The 18,774-nt window shown below is 42.1% G+C and overlaps 1 long non-coding RNA gene across 1 annotated transcript; it reads left to right on the forward strand.

The window, feature by feature from the left end:
* Window positions 1-7,060: 7,060 nt before the first annotated feature.
* Window positions 7,061-8,149, forward strand: LOC147987543 (uncharacterized). Its single transcript, XR_015615299.1, has 2 exons — window positions 7,061-7,356; window positions 7,430-8,149. It is a non-coding gene; the product is annotated as an uncharacterized LOC147987543 (long non-coding RNA).
* The last annotated feature ends 10,625 nt before the right edge of the window (window positions 8,150-18,774 follow it).

Raw genomic sequence — 18,774 nt, forward strand, 5'->3', positions numbered from 1 at the left:
CAACTAATCGGATGAACAATCTTATCTTTATATCACCTTACCGATAATAAAAAAATATCATACACGCACTACTTATTCTGAGTTACCATCACACAATAAAAATGTGATATACTTTGTCCCTTATCCAGGCATGCATGCTTTTGTCATCCCGCTTCCTACTCTAGGTAAGACCCGGAGTCGGCCCTAAAGCGCTGGAGGGGTTTTCTTTTTCGTCTCGGAATTTTTGTTGCAGGCCGGGTTCTAGAGCAGTTTACTCGGGCGTTCCCTTTTTCTTTTCTTGTTGTTTCTTTGTAAGTCTTTTTGTTGGTTTGTTATTTTTTTATATTTTTCTAGTTTATTACCATCCAAAAATCATGAATATGTAATACACGCTTATTTTATTAATCCGAGAATTTTTTTTCAACATTTATGAATACTTTTTCAATCCACAAACATTTTCCAAAATACATGAATAGTTTTAAAATCCACAAATATTTCCAAAAAAATAATATTAATAATAAATGATGAACATTTTCTAACTCCACAAATATTTCTTTAATAAATACGAGGTTTTTCATTTTTGTTTCTTAATGTTCATGGTTTACTAGAAAAAGAATATACTAACCCCATTTATATATTTTACTAGAAAAAGAAAATACTAATCTTTATTTGGTTTTTCTAGTAAAACATGAATATTAAGGAAAAAAGAAATATTATAGAATTAAATTTTTGAAAAAGATTATTTAGAAACAAAAATAAACATTCATGTTTTACTAGAAAAAGAAAAAACTAATCCCACAAAATTTCCTTCTGGGGTTAATATTTTCTTAATATTCATGTTTTACTAGAAAAAGAAATTACTAACCCCACAAAGTTAACATCCAAGATGTTCATGTTTTAAAAAAAGGGAATTTCGTAAAAAGTTCCCATGTTTAAACTTTCTTCAAAAATTTGAAAAATATTTCATAATTTATTCGAAAATTCAAAAAATGTTTGGGAATTTCAAAAAATGTTCCACTTTAAAAAATTGTTGACAAATTCAGCAAATGTTCACGTTTTCAAGATTGAGATAATGTTTTATGTAGTTTTAGAAAAATATTTACAATTTTATTTTATTTTCAAAAATTCAAAAGATGTTCATGAATTTCAGAAAAATGTTCTAGCTTTCCAAAGTTGATCACAAGTTCAATAAATGTTTATAATTTCAAAAAAAATTGCTAATTCAAAGAGTGTCACATTTTGAATATATTGTTTGTAAATTTGTAAAAATGAGTGTTTTATTTTTTGTTCCAGTTTTTCAATAAAAATATTCATAATTTAAAAAATGTCCGTGTTCTCAAATTTCTTCATTTCTAAGAAATGTTTTTGGAGTCACAAAAATTGGTAGAGTTTTAAAAGTTTGTTCAAAAATATCAAAATGAAAATCACGTTCGAAATTTCAAAAAAAGTTCACATAAAATGGGCTGCCATTTGGCGGTATGTCGTCGGTTCTAGTCCTCTCACAAACTTTTGTTCTGGGGAATTTCCGGGAACTGTTGTTTAAGTTTTGCCACTGCCTTTTGTTTCTTGATGTATGGCGCTGCAAATATTTCATTTGTGTTTCTCGGGCGCACCGGCTGGCACTGCACGCGACTTGCTACGAGATTGTGGTATCAAGTCACAGCATAAGCATGCTCCTCTTTGTCAACTAGCGAATGCGATTTCTCCTACTGCCACTGCAAATGGGCCGGGCCAGGTTATCCGCCCCTGTGCGAAACACTGATTTTTTGCCGCGACAAGCGGCATATAGGAGGGTAAGGGTTTGGGCTGGCATCGTGCGAGGTCTTTTTCTTTTATTTTTTGGTTCTTATTTGGTTCACAAAATTTAAAATGACTACAGATTTCGAAATATTTTTAATTGAATTTAAATTGCGTTTAAATAAACCTGAATTTTCGAAAAAATGGGGATTTTCTTAATGTTCATGAACTATTTAAAAATATGTTCATGCTTTTCTAATGTGCATTAATTGTTTTTAAAATATTCTTTGATTTCGAAAAGAATTCATGAATTTTAATAGAGGAAAAAAGAAAGAACAATTGGAAGGAAAAACAGATAGCCGCAAATCTCTATCTCCATTACTTAATAAAAAGAACCTATGGGTCCATCTTTCACTTTTTCTCCTCACCACCCTTTGTACGACCTCCCACCCTCCACCGATTTATTCTGGTTTTCCATCCCCTTCTGGTTTTTATCTCTATCTCTATTACTTAAAAAGAACATATTGTTCAATCTTGACATTTTCTCCCCACCACGGCACCACCTCTTCATCTAGCCTCCCACCCTCCACTGATTTTTCCCGATTTTCATCTATATCTCTACTACTTAAAAAGAAGTTATGGTTCCATCTTTCACTTTTCTCTCCGTCACACCTTCGTCCAACATCCCAACCTCCACCGATTTTCTGGAGGCCGAAAAGATGCTTGAATTTAAAGTAGATTGTCGACTTTGCTACATTGCAAATGCTACAAAGATGCTTGTGGGGATGGACAATTCTGACTGTGTGTGTTGGGGGGTGTGGGCCCCATGTTTTTTTCCTTTATCTTCTAAGACCTTCCTGAATTTCTCGATCTCTCCAGGTTTGCACCATTTCTTCCTCTGTCATCTCCATGACCTGCTAGCATTGTCGTTCATTGTGCTCTCGTCCTCACTCTTGCATTGGCCGTTCTGCCCTCACCCCCCCCTCTCCTGATGCCACCTCCACCAACGAGCAAGATGTTGTTACATTCACCATTTGTTCTCAAGCGCCATCATAGACACTACATGAGAGTTGTTACGATGCCTCCACTATAGGGATGAAAACGGAGCGGAAACGGACGGAACTGAGTGTTATCATATTTGTTTTCATATTTTTTGCAGAAGCGGAAACAAATACAGAAACCCCGGAAATGAAAACGGAAACAGATACAGAGCGAATACAGAGCGGACACGGAAACAGAAGTGCTAGTTTTCCGGAACATAAAACCCCCCTTGAATTATAGAGAAATGCACACAAAAACAAACAAATTTAATGAATTGGTAACATGGCTAGAAAATAATATGATTATATTAACAACTTAGCATAGTATTGCATTAGTATTGGACAATTGCGTATAGGTTCTAGTTGAGTACATGGGTGGTAGTAGAAGTTGGGATTCAAATGATCCATTCTGCTCATTGTGTCATTGTGTGTTGTTTGGTGGTTGGGCTAGAAAGCAGCCATGAGCCTATAGTAAACACAGAAATTCCATAGTCACGGAAACAGAAGGTTCCATTTCCATGTCTGTTCCACTGGAAAACACAGTTCCATTTTTGTTTCCGTTTCCATATAAAAAAAATCCATTTTCACTTTCGTTTTGCAAATTTCCATTTCCGTTTTCATATTTCCTCTCCGTTTTCATTTTTCTTCCGGAAAAGCGCAAAGTTTCCACTCCATTTTCATCTGGAGTCCACTATGTGTTGCCATGATGCCTTCTTATGTGGGATGTCGTTGTCACAGCCCCTCGTGTCGTGAGAGGGAGGTTGGGTTGGGGTTGGAAATTAGTGTTTTCCCCTCATTTTGTGTTACAATTTATTTTCTTGGTAAATCAAATGTGAGTGTGCATGAAGTCAAAACTTCGATCCAAGAATAAAATTGAGACCTGAGATTATTATTTGTGGTTGAAGTCATGGCTCTGCAAGCTGAATACTATTAAACGTTAGTTGAAATCTTGGAGTTCTTTGGTTGGAATTTATGGATCCAAAAGTATGTTCGAATTAAGTTGAAATCTTGGATTTCTTTGATTGAAACCTCTAACTCACCAAGTTGAAACATGTTGGAAATTTTGATAAAATATGGGTGTTATACCGAATCAGAGACAGTCAGCGACACCAGGCCTATGCTTGATGGCAAGTGCAACAATCGCTTCCTACGTTGAACTCGAGGAAAGAAACAAGAATTACTTGTTACTAACTTCAATTCGCAAGCATTTGCGCAGGCACGTCGGCGTTTTAATACCTGATCTGCCAATTTATCTGGAACAACTTTGTATCTTTGGTTCCAACTAGTAGTCAGATAACAGCATACACATATGTGCAGACAAAACCAAACTAGTTAATAGCAGGCTAAGGCAAAATGTCATGCCTTGGCCTTAAAGGGTGGATGTTTGATCCTTCAAGTTTAGTGAGTGCCTTGCAGATTGAATATCATCAGAGCATGGATGTTTTGATCCTTCAAGTTAGTAAATTCGCTCGCGAGCATGAAACAGCGTGTATTAGCAGGTTACTACAGCAAAATACCACCAAGAAAATGTATACCATATCAGTAACTCAAGTTACAAAACAGAAGCCCACAAAATATGTATAATTGTTGCGGATAGAAACATTGAATCATCACCCGGATGGTTTAGAACTACAAAGCAATTTATTTTATTTGGTTAAAAATAATATTCCATGATGTCAAACTCATTTAGAACAACATTGTAGCTTCAGTTCCAACCATTCGTCAAGTCACAAAATATATTTATAAAAAATTATCATAGAATACACAGATATGCCCAGGGAAAACTGAGAAATAGCAGACCAAGGCTAAGGTCATGCAGACAACATAGCATCCTTTGGCTCTTGGTGTCAAACTCTTAGTTCGTAAATTCACTCACAAACATAAACAATACAAATTCAGACCTAAGTAACTAAAGTTACAAAACAGACACCTTCAGATAAAAATGCTTGATTATTATCCAGATGGTTTAGTACTACAAAGCTTTTTGTGACATTCTGGTGACCACCTTTATGAGAAAGAGGAAGCTCAGGCCCAACCCCTCTTATGCATATGCTTGTGGGGATGAACAATTCTAACAAGATGTGTATGTCAGTCCAACATTTTTTTCTTTTATCTTCAGGGACCTTCCTTAATCTCCCGATCTCTCCTGGTTTGCTTGTCATTTCTTTCTGTCATCTCCATGTCCCGCTATCATCTCCATGTCCCGCTAGCACTGTTGTTCGTTGTGCGCTCGCCGTCACTCTCGCACTCTGTTGCAATGGTCATTCTGCCCTCATGCCCCTAATGCCACCTCCACCAACAATCAAGATGTTGTTCCAGTCAACGCTTGTCCTTGAGCGCCACCATAAACCCTGCATGGGAGCTGTTATGATGGCTCCACTATGTGTTACCATGATGCCTTCTTATGCGGGACATCGTTATCCCAACCCCTCATGTCGCTGCAATGATTCATCTCGCAATGTCGGAGTGCTCCCCACGTCGTACTAGGGAGGTGAAGTTGGGCTTGGAGTTAGTGTTTTCCCCTTAATTTTTGATATATTTTATTGTCTTGCTAAATTAAATGTGAGCGTGCATGAAGTTGAAACCAGGATCCAAGAATAAATTTGAGGCCTGCCTCGTGCACTTGTGCTTCAACTGGACGTGGGCCTTTGAGCCCGATTGCGGACAGAAAACGAGCGCTCGCTCTGCGGAGCAGCGGCCCGTGAAACGGTGTCTGCGACGCGTGAACGGCCTAGGACAACCAAAGCTGATCTTGATCCCAGATTCTATGATCCGACGGTTAATACAATAAAATTGCCATGGAGGCTCCTAACTACCCGTGTTATATTGTTTCTCAATAATGTAATCAACTAAAACCCCTAGTTAACTTTTTCCTTCTTTCTTGCTCTTTCCAACTCGGAGTAGCAGTATATTTTGCACATGCATGCACATGCTCACACGTACTCCCCGTCCCAAAATAAGTGTCTCAATTTTCTATTAACTTTAATATAAAGTTGTACTAAATTTGAGACACATATTTTGGAACGAAGAAAGTATATACGTACGCACGCACTCACTTGCCACATGCACGTGAGAGAGAGATGAACATAGCTCGTACGTAGGCGTAGTAAAGAGAATATAGATGAGTACTACTCCCTCCTTTCCGGTTTATAGGGCTCAATTCAAAAATCTCACCAACCAAGGTAGATGGTGAGTGGTGAAATACTTTTTATAGTTTGCAAAAACATTCAATTAATGCTCTTGGTTTCCTCAAAAAATTATGTTTATCAATGTATTAATTGCAATACATGCATGCATAAAGTACATGCATTGGTCAATTTTCTTTTAATACTTGCATGCAATAATTTAATGCACTTTGGAATGTGAACATGTGATAGAAAACAACCAAATTGAGTCTTATAAAATGAAAAAACTAAAATTGTAAGATAAACCCTATAAACTAAAAAGAAGGAAGTATATACGTTCGCAAACTCCAAGACCAACTGACCAAGTGGGATTCGTGCACATGGATCAGTCCACATGCTAAGTTGACTCGCAAGAGTGTGGGCCGATCCAGAAAATATATATGTACTATAAGTCTTCTTTGTATTTTGTGCCAAATTTTGATCTTAAATTTAAATAATAAAATATTAAAACATGTTATAAAAAATAATATAATTAAAAACTATGTTCATATATAAATCCAATGATATAATTTTTGATGACATACATTAATATTTTGTTAATTAAATCTTTAATCAAAATTTAACACAGAATACATAGAGGACTTGTAAATTAGGACAATGGTAGTACTACGTACTCCAAGACAGGTCGTTGCTTTGCATGTTTTCCAAGACAAGTCGTTGGCTCCTTTTGAAGGAATCAGAGCTAGTAGCCGTCAACTTTTCCCTGATCCAAGGCAACGCGCACGCCTGATTCGATCCGAGCCCGTGCTTTCCACGATGGTGATCCGAACTCCGAAGTAACTTATTTTTACAGGATTTTTACCTCTTGCGCGCTCAAGCAGCAAGTGGCCCGGTCCAGTTGTGCATCGTATTATGAAAGGGTATGAGGTAATCTCAACCGCTAATCTTCTCTACTATTAAAGGAGGATCGAACGTCGTGATGATTTGACCACCTTCCCAACCATCGACAAAAAAATTCAGGATCATGCGATAAGAAAAAACTGGAAAACCAACCCACCGCACCCACGTTCTGCTAAAAAAACGAAAAACAAAACAACCTCCCACGCCCCCATATCCCGCACCCCTCTCTTTCGATCCCGTCTCCCGATCCAATCTCCTCAAAGATGGCCTATAGTAAGTTAAAAAAAAGGATGGCCTAGCGTGCGGTTTCGCGGGAGAGTGTGGCAATGGCATCGCCGGCAAGAGCAGCAAGGCCGCACAGCAGTCGACGACGGCGGGGGCGAGGGGCGTCGGCGCGTCGGGGCGACGTCAGCCTCATCGTGGGTGACTGCGACATCGAACTATCCGGCAGCGAGAGCGTGGGTGATCGCGGCGGTGACAAGGAGCTCGGAGGAGGAGCCGGATGCTGCGAGGAGGAGCTTCTTCAGCAGCACTGCTCGGGCCTCCAGCGGCCACAGGTCGAAGATGTGTGAGAGGTAAGGAGATATATACTTCTAATGTGTACTATTCTGACAGCAGATATAGCCCCGAGTGACGCCTGATTAGCAGCAGGTGCAGCCGATGAAGACATGCTTCGCTTTCGCCTTCGTTTGGTCGTCGACTCCTGCGCTGGCTCGCACATCACGGCGGTGGAATCGCACTCCTCCACGTCCCGTATAACCTTGAATCCTTGATGTGTCTCTCAGCTGCATCGCTCTACTTCCATTTGCTGGCACCGAGGGGCCTTGGATGCGTGCACGCGCTCTACTTTCGCTTGCTGGCACCGGGAGACCTCGGATGCGTGCACCGGTGCATGCACTCTACTTCCACTTGTTGGCACCGGGGAGCGCTCGGAATCGGATGCGTCCACGCGTGCGTTCATTGCCCTGTCGTCTCTGGCCCTTCCCGCTACTCCGCTCCGCTGGTGTGCAGTGTGCTATCGCCGACGGTATCCGAGACAGCTCCTGCCGCAGACTCTCACCGAGTACTCGCTGGTCTCCAACACCGTCGAGCCGTGCAAGTCGTCGCTGACACCGCATCACAATCCCGATTTCTTGTCAGCAGCGGTGGTGGCGGCCTCCCGCTTCAGAACATGATGGTAGTTATTCCTTTTAGCATCCTCACTACAAGTCCATATACATGTTCTAGACTGTATATACCAGCATGATGGTAGTTAGAGCATGATTCTATGATAACTTTGGGCTGTCCCCACAGACCACAAAATGTAGTGTTGGTTTATTGTTAGTGTGTCATAGAAGTGAATTGCTTACTCTCGTATGAGAAAACTGATCTTAGTTCCAGGATTGTGCACTTGATTATGCATGCCTAAGCACGCAAATCGAATCATGTGATTTTGGCTCTATATATCAGACTACCCCTACAGCTTTGAGTAATATTATCTCAAAGGAACATGGCAGCAACACTCCCAGAAGAATGGAACCAGAAATCCCAAAAGGTACTGCATAGGAGACCGATCAGTGAAGGGTGTGTGGCACAATGAGGCAATATTTGGTTGACTGCTTTGTAAAAGTAGCTTCTTTATTGGATTAATTTGTTTGTCCCCCCCCCCCCCCCCTCCCCTCCCGTTGATTTTATTTTATCATTTCTCGATATTTTGAATGGAAATTTTGTATGCAAACAGTTCCTTTTTTTATATGGTTGTGTTTTTTCTATGGGTGTGGCTATCTCAGTCGACTGAGACTTAACCAAAATCTCATTCAAGTGACAGACCATATAAAAAGAAGATAGAAAAAGTAAAGATTTTTTTTTGCACGGATCTCATGTAAGTCTTACGAATATAGCATCGTCTGAGACTTGGTCGACTAAGATTTAGCAACCCGGTTTTTCTATATACTGTTGGAATCCCATAGCTATCTCGGCGGAGTTGATTCTGTGAGTTCATGGATGAGAATCAACAAAGTAGTTGTTTCTTATTTGGTATATCTACTCCCTTGTAAATATATCTTTCACATATGTAATATGGGAACGTACTCTTTTGAAAACCATTGCCACAAGGAGATGGGAATGTGACTTGATGAAGGGCAGCCACCAAGCCGACTAGAGGATGTGCACAGACAACTATCGCAAGGAGATGGAGAAAGACAAGAGAACATGACTCAATCCTGGATGGCGCAAAAAAACTAATTTTCACTGTGATGCTGAATATGCAGCATAAATCCCATTAAGGTTCTATGTCACATACGGAGGGTTGATTTGGCTTTGGGGAGCATAGGCTCTCAAATGAACAGTCAGTTAAAAATATCTGTTTTTTTACATGTTCATATTAGTGTAACAAGCATGCTTGACAATTTTCATGCGAAACGGGTCAAGGGTGCTTCGTTAGTGAAAATTTTAAATTAAGTGTAATACATTAGGTATTGAACTTGTTTTTTTTTTCTTTTGGCACAACTATGATTTTTTTCTTTCAGATTTTTAACTAGAAAAGAACAACATTTTTGGTCTGCGGGAGCACGTGCTTCTTGGAGCCGAATTGGATGATGGGAACCACCTCAATAGTTGAAGAATGCAAGCACATAACTGGCGGTAGCATGATCGAGAACTATAACAAGGAGGGAACATCAACATAGTTGAAGGTAGAGATGACAGTAAATGGAGAGGGATTGGGAAGCAAGGGGCTGGTTGTTTTTGAGGAACAAAAAATGAAAAAAAAACATGCAAGGGTTTCTGACATAGTGAGAGACTGTATTGATATTGTGTTCTACGTGTATGTTCACACTAAATAATGTATGTGTACATAATATCATAAGTCCGTGGCAACGCGCGGGCACTCAACTAGTGTGTTTAGGGGGTGTACCGAAGCAGAAGTGATACAATTAATAAAGCATGCCATGCATGATGCTGGACATACATACGCCAGTCAAAGTACTACCAATACTGCCACAGTGATCAGAAAGAAGACGGATTGTCAAGAAGTGGTGAAGATGTGCGAGTCTAGTTCAGATAATTCTGTAGAATACCATATGTTCAGAGAGTGGAATCTTTTCTCTCTACTTTTCGAGGGTTCAAGCTTAAGTTTGCTAGGAGGAGTTCCAACACGGCCGCTCATGCTGCGGCAATAGAGGCAGTTATTCAGGAGTCAAGCTCATGTACTTTTGATTGATCTGTGCGCATCTGATTATTGAGCATGTTCAATCGGATATGATTCGCCATTAATAAATGAATAAAATGCCCGAAGGACGATTTCTTAAACAAATAATTACTTTCTAGTAAGAAAGGTGACGGACGGATAGATTGTCCATGGTCCATGGAGCACTAGCTGCTGAAATTTGTGATGGGCTTTAAGCCCATATAGCAATTTCTGAAAATCTTTAAGGGCTTATGTGGGTTTATTGGCACTAAGTGTAGTGGAAAGTTTAGTCTCACCCGAAAGTTGGAGAGGAGTTGGACCTTCAAGAGTTTTTCTTCTATAGTACAAAGTTGATTCATCTATTTTGAAACGGAGGGAGTACATGCTGAGCTTAAGAAAAGAAGAGGCCCTCGCGCACTCCTCCTCCGCCGGTAACGGAGAGTTTTCTGACAACTGGGTCACGATCTGAGACGTCGGATCGTGGACTATTACGACGCACGTCGCTCCACGCGGTTGCACCTATATAAGTGTGCGGTGTCTCCTAACCCTAGCCGCCACGTACAGATCACATCTGCTCCACGTGCAAGCCCACCGTCGTTCCTTTGCTGCCGCTGTCGCCGGTGACTCCATCCCGTCCGCCGCGTACACAGTGTTTTTAGGAAGTGACTACGTGACCGCTCGCCTCCGATCCACTACTTCCTCTACGTCCGCGTCGTCTTCATCATCACCATGTCGCAGTCCGACGCCGACCGTCTCGCTGCCGAGAAACTCGAGGCCGGGTATAACGCGTTTATCCCTCTCCTGATTATTTCCGTATTAGCAGTACTAGCATTATGTGTAGATCTGTCTACTGTTTGCGTAGTACGTGCTTGCTTAGATCAGGATCAGTATGTCGTTAATTCTGTCAATGCCATACTAGTCATCTGTTTATGGATTAAATTAGTCAAAAAATTACCAATTTACTCAGCACTAGCTAGCTACTTCATGCTGTATACCGCCCTAGCTAGGCCATGAGTGAAACTCGAGCGAGCGTGGCACTTGAGATGTCGCCTATATCCATCCGATCATCTCTAGCCTTCTTAATCGCTAGAGCTAGCTAGCCCCTGTCAAAATGATGAGACCACCCACCAGGCCACCACTACTTGCTTTGCTAATTCTAGGAAGATTTTCCACTAGCGATGAGACGTACGTGCGCCATTAACCTCGATCCACTATGTACTACTCGATTCAGTTTTTACTTCCTGGTCAGAATCATTAGTAGGAGTAACACCCAATGGGAGTACTAGTGGTGTTATGTCGCCTCCCCCACCGTTGAAAATTTGGGTGGCTCTAGACAAAAGTCGTTCCTGTCGTAAAAGAGATAGGAGAAGCAAAACAAAATTGTTCCCATAGTTGTTCCTGTGAGCATCCCACCCCTTGCTAATATGACTGCCAATAATAGTACTCCTACCAAATTAATATGGCTCGCAAGAAATGCATCTATATCTACTTTATTTCAACAAAATCAATGCATTCTTTTGTGTTGGCACGGTTGATCATATCCTATATACCTATAGTTGATTCCCACTAAGTATAATCCTTTCAACATACAACTATGCTAATTCATCATGTCACAATGGATGGACAAATACCCACATTTTAACGTACACCATGCATGCTACTCATATTTAATAAATATCCTAAAACTATAAAATAATTAAATATAATAAATTATAATTGTTTTAGTTTAAGTTCTAATATCGTTATTCTCAATACTAATATATTTTTCAACTTAGTTAGACTGATCACTTCGGAAAGTTGTGAAAAGGACGTAGAGTTTTGGCTTTGGGGGAGTATATGCTCCCTGACAAACAGCAAATTAAAAACAAAGAGTAAGTAAATTCTAATTTTTTTTTGATTTTTTTAGATGTTCATATTAGTTTAACAAGCGTGCTTGCCAATTTTCATGCGAAACAGGATAGTAGTGCTTCGTCAGTGAAAAAGTTAAATAAATAAGTGTAACATATGGAGATAACATTTGGCGTTCAACTTTTTTTTTTTGCACAGGTTGAAATGCTCAAGCTTTTCCCTAAAAATTTGCAGGTAGCATTTGTGTGTTACAATGAACACGTATATATTTTGTTCAAAAAAATTTGACCTTGGCAAAAATGCATTTTTGGCAAGCAGGAGCATATACTCCTTAGAGCCAAAAGCAATATCCGGTGCATTCACCGTTTTCTTTTATTATATTTTTTCTAAAGTGCACACATACCTAAACCTTAAACTCAAACAGCCACTTTTGTATCTACATTGGTTTCTCCCACCCTGCCAACCACATGTATATTAATATCATTTCTTCTCCACAACAAGCTGCGTGCCATCAGAAAGAAAAAAATATCGTTGTCGATACTCCAGGAGCTAAAGCAGAGGAATGCTTTTGCAAGTGGAGGAACAGAATCACATACCCGACGCATCATTTCTTCTTTCCATCAGCAGGAGACAAAAATTATATTCCGAGGTAGCGTAGCCTCTGGTCAATGCAACAACGATCACAGCTAGTGGCGATGTATACATATATTCTGCTGCGATGGCTTTCTAGACGAATCAGATTATATTTATATGTAGATCGTCTCTTCCTTAAATCAATTCCAAATTTCAAACTCAGAGTTAGGGACAAGGACTGTGTTCGGTTCCTTGGCCTGCCTAACTAGCTTTTCCTGCAAACTGCCGATCACGGGGCTAATTAAGATTTGGGTTAACTTCATAAACAAATTTATTTTTGCATTAGTACTGGCTAGTGTACTGCTAATGATTTCAAAAATAAAACAAAAAGCTAGTGCCCTGTAATGACATGATTACCGGGAGTCTCCTGGGAATGCAGTGTCAAATCCGTGAGGATTAAAGCGAGGTTAACTGGTGGTCGTACGTACGTTGCCGGAGACTACCCGTGCTTTCAGATCAGATCGGCACCGGCCGGCCGCTGAAAGGCTGACGCTTAACCAACTGCGGTCGTTTCATGAAGAAAAGAGAGAACTGCTGCAGTTAGATAGCTAGCCATCTCTTTCGCTTCGTATTTTCGTAATCTCCTTTTCTCTCTCCTTTATTGGATTCGATCTTGGATCGACAAATGGCATATTCGGCACCCAGATAGTGGTGTACGGAGGACAGCTAGTGGAACATTTGTTTCAGTCGCGAGAAATTTTTGGATTGTCCAATTAATATGAACCGTCCATTTCTGACGATCAGATGGTTGGTATTACTTCTTGATAGGTAAGATATGGAGAACAATCCTATAGGGTTAATATACGGTAATCCACAACGCTGCCCTCTCAGATGCTCCAGATCAACAATAAATTTCGTAAAAATAGCACTAAAATTCAAAAAGATCTGATTTTTGTTTACATCCAAGATGCTCGAATTTTCTATGAGCGTGCGAAATTTTGTGCTCAAATGACATTTGAGGAGTTCATGCAAAAAAAAGAGGGTCTGAACAGTGCAGCTTTCAAAGTTTCCTTGAGAGTCATTTTTATTGCCACGACCTCCTCGCATCCAACACCACGAAAATTTGCACGTACCTTGCGCATTTGAATTTACTGTTCATGTATGGGTGTAGATGAGCCAGGGCTAACATAGACCTTTTCCTTAATAGCATGGTGCTAACCAAGGAAACATATCATGCATAGTGTTGAAAAAATAACGTCATTTTTCTACATGTCATGTGAGTGTCATTAATGTTTTTTCGAGCTTGGTGAATGGGTAGTCAACTTCGATAATAAATAGATGTGCCATTTTTACCCCTGTAAAGTATATAAATTGTTTATGTGGTGAGTAAAACACAAATATTTTTTGAATCTTTGGATCAAAATGTAAGTATTTACTTAAATACCACAAGTGGAAAGCAATAGAAACAAATCTTTGACTTGGAAAATAGATTTAGTTGATTTGAAACTAAATGCCGACATAGACAAAATAATACTAATTCTATTCTATTTTATAAAGCGCACACACTTTTAAAGATTTAACTTTGACCATCAATTAGACTAATAATATATATGAGTCATGTGACTGACAAATTATATCATTATAAATTTCTTTTGAATATAAATTCAATGGTACAATCTTTATGCCACATATTTCATTGGTAGAAGGAATGGTCAAACCTAAATCTCCAAAAGCGTGCACACCTTATATATAATTTGGGATGGAGAGAGCACAAAACAAATCTGCCTAAAACTCAAAAGGTTGATATGGTTTAACTTACATCTATGTATTGTTTCAAAGTGCAATTTGGGATTTCCAAGAGCTTAGATAGTTTTACACAACTAAGAGTGATACTAATAGAAATGTTAAATGTTATATGCTAGTATGAATTAAATAAATTATATAATAATGACACAAGATTTGTGATGAATAGAAAAAAAATGTCATTTAATAATTGGTCATGCATGTTACATATGGGAGGCCCGACAACGAGCATCTTCCACGGCGATCGCCGCACATGATGGAGCAATGTAGAACCACCGTTACTATAAAGCTGGCAGGGCGCTGCCGTACCGTCGAACGTCGGTCTTGCAACGCGCTTTCTAGTGTACGCAGAAAAGCAGCAACGATTGTAGCTCATGTCGGAGGCGACGGCGGTGCCCATGCATGTGTAGTGCAAAGATGTGTGCGGATGGAGAACTGGAGATGGGTTTTTTTGTTGCACTTAGCAGTGGGGCAAGGTAGTTTTTTTTTTGTAGAAACAAAGCATATGAGAGAGATGACCGGGTGGGTTGATCCAGCAGGCGCGTCACCATTGTACAAGCTGGCTGACGATCTTTATCATAAATCAAGTGGATTATCCCAGCACTCGCCAAATGAATCTAAAAATGCCAAGAAAATAAAAATTACATTATTCATGAAGTCCTGCCCAATATAAAAAAAGACCACATCCCCGCATCAAATGCATGCAAAGACCAAGGCCCACATACCCCATGTCACTCCCACGTGTCCTCACTCTTTTCGTTGGGAATGTGAGATGTTTCTCTGTCCTTCCCCAAGAGAGCCTCGGAATCCTAATACATATCTTCCTATTTCCGTTAATGCCAATTCTCCTTCACCACCCCTTCACTGACATCATGGCAACACAACATTGCCGCTCATGACGAAGTTATCGCTCGCCGACCCTACGGGCATGCGACCTATATGGCGTGGAAAGATAACAGAAGGGACCACTGCTTGTGGGTTGACATGACATGCGCTCTGGTTGTATTGGTATACTGCTAAAATTACCCCGGTTTAACCTCTCTAATGCATTCCTATCGACGTTGTTATACCTCCATGGCCTTAAGTCTGCACAGTCATATCCTTTTATACAAAATATTTTTACATAGTTTTAGATTATGCTATCATCAAATCATAACTAATGTGGATTCAAACTTTAATATACATTTTTTTATTTTTTATGGCATTTAACAATACTAAAATGCAACTTTGCTTGAAAATCTAAATCAAAGTAATATTTAATGCATCTCAATTGCATCGTTAGAAATACTCCAGTGCTAAAGTCTAACTCCATTTTGTCATGGAGGTTATATTATCTTTTTAAATTATAGTTTGGGAAAATTTGTTAAGCATAGTTACATCTAAGCTAAGTAAATCATAAAGAATGGTAATCAAATTCATGCAGAGAATATGCAAATCTATGTGTTATTATGTGTCTAGTATCTTTAAATATCTCGATGGACAATTCTCCCATGTACGAGTCCAACAAAATGTCGTAATAGATGTTTGTTGATAGATACTTTTTTTGAGACTTGTAGCAACTAGAAAAATCTAGTCCGTGTCATGTGTTGGGCTTCTACTTCCACCATTTTTAGCAGCTGGAGGTTGTTGAAATATAGGGTGGGCCTTAATTGGGCCCATCTAGTGATTTCAGAAAATCTATAACGGCCCAATGTGGGTTAAATGACAATGGGTCTGGTGACAAGTTTAGTCTCATCCCTCTAGTTGAGAAGGAGTTGGACCTCCTCATAAGGGATTCTCTTTCGCATGCTATTGAAGTTTGAGAAGAGAAATGGTTCCTGTGCATTCCTCCTCCTCCGCCCGCCAGGCCGCGTCGCGCCGTGACGTGTCGAGCTCCCACCTTTGCGCTTATTTTTGCCGGTTAGGAATGGAGAGCCGCGACCACGCCTATATATTGGAGGCACCGGCCAACCCTAAGATCAGATCGCATATGCTCTGCCTCCACGCCCACTGTTGTTCCCTTTTGCTTTTATACTCAACCGAGGTCATGTTGTGGAGGTTTCGTAATAACAATTGGTCTTGTCCCATGCAACGACGAGAATGGCCTCGTGCGGAAGCTGTTATAGACCCAATTGCATTTTTCACTCTTTTGGGGTCCTCTTTGTAAAAACAGGGAACTGGCCAGTGATTTTTCTTGTATGTTAGGTTATGCTATAAGTTGCTTTGTATCACCACTTAATGTTAGTGTAGTGATGGAGCTATGTATTTAGGGTAGGGGCATGGACCTGTCCTAGGAGCTCTACCCAAGGACGTCCCTAGAAGAAGTCACCTTTCAATCGACTTGAAAGTATCCCACTTGACGGATTCAAGACACTCGGCCAGGAAGCCATCACTCGACCACGAAGCCAGCCACTCGACTGACAGGAGATCTAAAGTCACTCCACAGACAAACGGTCGGCTATTAAGTAGTCTTTATGATCATCATAGCACTTTATTAGGGACGTTACCAGTAACGCCCAGTCTTAATGTATTTTAACCCCGCTTTGCTGAGGGCCGGAGGGGTCTGGCGAACTCTATATAAGCCACCCCCTCCTCAGTAGCAGGGGTTCGCACCCCTGTTATTCACACGCCTATAATCCAATCGACCGCCTCCGGCCACCGAGACGTAGGGCTGTTACTTCCTCCGCAAAGGGCCTGAACTCATACATCCTGGTGTGTTTACAACCTCTCCACAGCTGAGATCTAGCCTCTCCATATACACCCCCCTACATCACTGTCAGAGTCAGAACCACGACAGTTGGCGCCCACCGTGGGGCGGGAATCTTAGCGCCTAGTTGGAGAAGTTGCGATTTTTCCGATCCCTTTGATCATGGCTTCGTGCGGAGTTTTGGTGGAGGGCCGCGAGATCCGTCTCGGCGTGCTCACGTTCATCGCCGACGACTCCGCTTGGCTTCAGGAGGCTCCACTCGACATCGACGCGCTCCCCGTCCGCGGTGCGACGCACTTCCGCGCATGCGTCCGTGGCGTCCTCCTGCGGCAGCCGTCGACCCAGTATCGGTCGGCCCCCGTGTCGTCTCCCCGCCCTGTCTCCCACCGGCGCAAGCGCTCCGGTCGGTCGCGACTTCAGAGGTGGGTGAGGCATGCCGTGGCTCACCAGTCGGCCGCCCCACAAGTCGCGGCAATCGAGCCCGACGAATCCCTCTACGGCCTGTTCGACCTATCGACTGGCTCCGCGGGAACCACATCCGAGTGCGAGAGCAGCGACCCAGCGGCTGAGGTTCTGGCGGTCGATGGGACACACAGTCCTCCCGGTTTCCCTCGCACTAATGGAGGCGCGGGTGGGGGCGACCCGTCGCATCCCCACGATGAGTATCTCCCCGAACCTCTCACGTCATTGCAGCGGGAGGAGCTTCGCCGCCGGAATATGGACGCACTCCACACTCCTATCATCGGAAAACCCCCGAGGCCCGGGCCTTGGAGGACGCGCGCTTGGCTAACTTGGCCGAGCGCACTCGACTAGAGAATCTCCAGCGAATACTCGACGAGCAAGCGCGTCAGCGAGCTCCCGAGTCCAGTCGACGTCAGCTCTTCCCGCCGACACAGGTATATAGAACCCCAGTTCAGAATTTGGCCGCCGCGGCCCGTATAGCAGAATCGATTCAGCCCTCCCAGTCAGAGGCTGGCAGGGGCTTGTTGCAGATCAGAGCGTTGCTCCGGGCGGCGGGAAACCAAAATTCCGCTGTTTCTCAGTCACGGAATAGGATCCACAGTCGATCCGTTGCAACGGATATAGTCTAGTCGGCTCACAGCCCGAGATCGCCCCCGAGGCGTGAGGGACGTGGAGACCGGCACGATCAGTACAGAAGAAATGAGCAGTATGATCACCGATTCGATCGTGATGATCGACGTCGAGTGCCAACCCCTCCCCCAAGGAGTGGGTCATATGCGCCTCGACAGCGAGATGACAGACGCCCTCATAGTGTTGGGCGGAGGATTCCAGTCGACCCCAGGGACCCAGGCTTTGATGCGAGATCCATCCTCGTTCAAGGTTTGGTTGACAGGAACAGAGCTCATCGAGAAGGCCACGACAGAGATGCGCCTGCCAGCAGCAGAGTACATGTCTCGGGGTCAGAGTGTTTCAGTCGAGCCATCAGAGCCGCATTGATTCCTCCCAACTTCAGGTTGGCGACGGGAGTCAGCAAGTTCACCGGTGAGTCTAAACCTGACACTTGGCTCGAAGATTATAGAGTGGCTGTACAGATTGGCGGTGGCAATGATGAGGTGGCTATGAAACATTTGCCTCTCATGTTAGAGGGCTCAGCCAGAGCGTGGCTAAATCAGTTGGCACCCAGCAGCATCTAGACTTGGGAGGACCTCTCCCGAGTGTTTGTCACAACCTTTGAGGGAACATGCAAGCGACCTGCAGGCCTTACAGAATTGCGGTCTTGCGTGCAGAAACCGAATGAAACTCTGAGGGATTACATTCAGAGGTGGATCACATTGCATCACACAGTTGAGAATGTACCAGATCATCAAGCAGTTTGTGCCTTTAAAGAAGGCGTTAAGTACAGAGAATTGAGTCTGAAGTTCGGTCGAACTGGAGAGATGTCTCTGAATCAGATGA

Source organism: Triticum urartu, chromosome 2A (genome assembly GCF_056163025.1).
Source record: "Triticum urartu cultivar PI428250 chromosome 2A, HENAU_Tu73, whole genome shotgun sequence".
Lineage (NCBI taxonomy): Eukaryota > Viridiplantae > Streptophyta > Magnoliopsida > Poales > Poaceae > Triticum > Triticum urartu.